This window comes from Echinops telfairi, unplaced genomic scaffold (assembly GCF_000313985.2).
Source record: "Echinops telfairi isolate 266 unplaced genomic scaffold, ASM31398v2 ScPeMD7_7435;HRSCAF=8473, whole genome shotgun sequence".
NCBI lineage: Eukaryota > Metazoa > Chordata > Mammalia > Afrosoricida > Tenrecidae > Echinops > Echinops telfairi.
In genome coordinates this window covers 201,685-205,791 of record NW_022111335.1, presented here as the reverse complement: position 1 = coordinate 205,791, position 4,107 = coordinate 201,685, and the positions used below count along the sequence as shown (strand labels likewise).

At 39.9% G+C, this 4,107-nt stretch overlaps 1 pseudogene; it reads left to right on the top strand.

Annotated features, from left to right (window-relative positions):
• The first annotated feature begins 2,352 nt into the window (after positions 1 to 2,352).
• Positions 2,353 to 3,104, top strand: LOC101648850 (annotated as a pseudogene).
• Positions 3,105 to 4,107: the final 1,003 nt, after the last annotated feature.

The following is a 4,107-nucleotide window of genomic DNA, read 5'->3' as shown; positions in this document are numbered from 1 at the left end:
GACTGTGAGGAGGAATAAACGTAGGGATAAGGGAATGTGAATATCCAGGGGTGAGGAGGAATCCGTTGTTCTTGGAGTAGAACAGAGAGGGATCAGAGGCGGGGACAGGAGTGGAGTGCTAGAAACTGTGAGAGGGGAGGAAAGTCAGTCTTGGAGAGGCATGCTATCACAACGTTGCTTGAGGAAACTGCACTCTGTTTCAGGACTCCTGAGGATACAGTGGTCATGTGACCAAAACAATGCGCCCAAGCTAAGTATTTTCAATGGCCTCCTATGCGCGCTAAAGTTGTGCATAGAAAACACAAGACCAAAATGGAATTCACACATTTGAATGATGATGTTGGTTAAAAATATTGAAAGAACCACGTACTAACAAAAGAATAAATAAACCCATCTTAAAAGAAGTACAGCCAGATTCTTTTCAGAGGCAAGCATGGTGAGGATTTGGACATGTTCTCTGGACAGGCTTGTCTCTGCAGAAGGACCGCATACTTGGTAAAGCGGAGAGGCAGTGAAAAGGAGGAAGACTCTTGAGAAGATGGATCGACACAGTGGCTGCAACAATAAGAATGATGGTGAGGTGAGGATGGCACAGGCTTGGGCAGTGTTTCATTCTTCTCTACACTGGGAGGATATGAGTTGGAACTGACGGACAACTTCTAGCACCAACAACAATATTACTGTGAGTATGTGGGTGAAGGTATTGATTGATTTATGTGCCCAGGAAGTTTCCCTATAATATGAGAACTCTTTCTGTAAAAGGGCCTGGTGCCCTTGACTGTCCACATTTTTTCTTTTATACAAAAGACACTAACTTCACAAACTTGCACAGATAGGACAATATCTTAATTAGTGTTATCTATTGCACATCTCTAGCTTCTAATATCCATTGTAATGGCTACACAGAATTCACAGACAAATTTAATGAGGCAAGGACAACCCACTGCTCCAGAGACAAAGAGCCTCAAAGAAATTGGAAAAGGATGAGATTGTTTACACACTCTCACTCCACACTCTAGCTCCTCCACTTCTGTAAGCCCACCTGTCTTTTATTAGCTTCTGTCACCTGCTGGCCTGCAAATCCCCAACAGCCTCCTGCGAGTAATCCCTTTCCTATGAAAGTGCTCAACACCCCAGGTGTGAAGGCTCAGTTTATGGATACGCACCCACTGAGACACGGGTGGACACAATACAGTTCTTCCTTTTTGATATAAGCTGATTGCTGCAGGAAACACCTTCAGAGTAACTCCAGTAAAAGTAGTGTCAGTTAGAATATTTACTGAGTTCTTTATCAGGACATGTTACAGTTCCGTCATGTCTGCTAATGCCTGAAGAGCATACCACTCTGTTACAAATATTAGACTGAAGGCATTCTGTTAAATCACCTTGAGCCACCCAACTCCATTAAGCCTCATCCAGAAAGCACTCAGTGCCAGTTTCTTGGGTCAGCAAGCCCAGCTTTCTAAAGGAAACTCCCTCCCACCCATCCACAGAGACACTCTAGTCCAGTAAGCAAGCCTCCTGCACAAGAACAGTCATCTTAACTTGTTCTGTGGATTGGGAAGTCCATCACGGTTCCATGCTCTGTCACTGATGGTATAGCTGTCATCTGGTTCAGGGAGGTCCACTGTGCAGGGATTGCAGGACTGGAGGATTCCATCCATTCATGAGTCTTGTGGGTAATGCGATCCTTCCTCCTGCTTCTCATGGAGCTCATTTTATAGCCCGTGGGAGCCACTCCAGGGCATCCTATTCTCCATGGAATCCTATTCTCAAATTATTCAGAAGTGAACCCTATCACTATCACCGCCTCACCTTCCTACTAGACCCATGCAGGGTAAGGTTATTTTGTGGAAGTTAGAGCTGTTGTATGCAAGAGTCTCATTAAATATTTCACTTCCCTTAAAATGTAAAGAATTTCAAACATATTTTCCTAATGACAGCATTCAGGAACTCAGCTTTTTGTGTTTCAAAGTGTGGAAAATGTGATTATTTCGCAAGTTAATATATTTCAAAGGTAGGATTATTTTGATCCCCCTCCTTCCAAATAAAGGAATTATTAGTAACCCCCAATTGCATTAATAAATAGGTTTTAAATAAAATAATTTTATTAAGAATAATTCCATTGGTGACCGGGATGATGTATTTTCTTACACTGAGTAAGGCTGTGTGCCTGGAACCTGAGGGTGGACAATTGTATGAAGTAGGGAGGGCTTCAAGTCAACATCAGAGGGAACTGTGGTCTGAATTGTCACGTAGGAACTTAATCCTGGGCACAGCTACTTCCAGACCTGTACGGAGCAAGTTATGATACCCACGTTAAACCAGCAGCTCTGAAATTTAAAACCAGTGATGACAGCTCAAGAAACAGTCCAAAGAGATCTTCTAGAATCCAACAAGTACTTACTTCAGTTACCAGGTAAACAAGTAAGAACCAAGCTTTTACAAGCTGTCAATCATTGGCTGAAAGTTCCAGAAGACAAGCTACAGGTTATCATTGAAGTGACAGAAGAGTTGCATAAAGCCGGTTTGCTCATTGATGATATCAAAGACAACTCAGAACTTCGACGTGGCTTGACAATGGCTCACAGTATCAACAAAATTTCATTTGTCATCACTTTGCTAATTGTGTATATTTTATAGGTTTGGAAAAAATCTTGACCCTTGATCACTCAGATACAGTGAAACTTTTTACCCACCCTCTTTTAGAACTCCATCAGGGACAAGGCCTAGACAATTACACTTGAAGGGACAATTGCACGTGTCCCACTGAAGAAGAATATAAAGCTTTGGTCCCACAAAAGACTGGTGGGTGATTTGGATTAGCTGCAGGTCTCCTGCAATTGTTCTGATTACAAAGAAGATCGAAAGCCTCTACTTGGGCTCTTTTTCCGGATGAGGGATGATTATACTAATCTACACTCCAAAAAATACAGTGAAAACAAAAGCTTATTTTGAAGATCTAACTGAAAGAAAACTCTAATTTCTTACAATTCATGCTATTTAGTCAAGATCTGAGAGCACCCAGGTGCAGGATATCTTGCACCAGAGAACTGAAAAACATAGATGTTAGGAAATACTGTGCTGCAGGTCCATCTAGATAAGGCGGGAATTGAAAAACTTTACTTTCAGACAAAATCTAAACTTGATCATGGTGGATTGGACCATGGCATATGATACTTGGCCAGTTGACTTACCTCTTGACCCAACCAGGATTTGCTCTAGTGTCAAATGTTGTTCCACAACAGAAATTTCTTGTCTGAATTTTTAAATATTGAAGGTTTTTTTTTCTTTCTTACTCTTTATTTTCATTTTTATATTGTTATTATTTCTTCTTGCTGTTTTGTTTTGTTTTTGTTTCCTAGTGTTTTTAATGGGTTTCCAAGTTTGTAAAGCACAGAAAGAGTGGATGCATAGAGACAATATCTGATATAATGGTTTATGGGGCACGTGGGGCATGGAGTAGTAGGGAGGGTGAAGTGATTTGAGGAGTAAACAATGATTGTGGGCGGTGCGAGGGCGCATTAGAATAGATTATGCTGATATATGTATATATTCATATATAAACAATTCTTTAAAAAGTGATTTAATTATGTAAGTGTATGCTATGTGGATATTATATCAAGAAAACTACTTTAAAAAAGAAACAAAACTTGACCAGTGGTTCCCATGGGTGAAGGAGAAAGGGTTGTTCCTTAGAGGGCATTGAGTTATGTTAATGGTGGCAGGAAAACTTGGAAAAGGATATCAGTAATGATTGTAAAACAGGAAGAGTATAATCAAAGACACTGATTTGTACATGTAATAGTTGTTGAACTGGAGAAAATTTTTTTTGTTTGCTTGAACTGGAGAAATTTTTATTGTGTATATTTTGCCAAATTAAAATTGTAATTACATGAATAACAATGAATACAAGGAAGAAGAAACATTTTTGAAGCGATAGTGACGATGATTGTATGACTCCTCTTGATATGATTGAATGATACTATAATATGAATGAAATTCCAATAAACCTGTTTTTTTTAAAAAAGAAACAGAAGGTCATCTATTACTTACATAGACCTTCAGTTGAGGGTTTTAGTTAACAGGATATGGCTCATGGCCCAG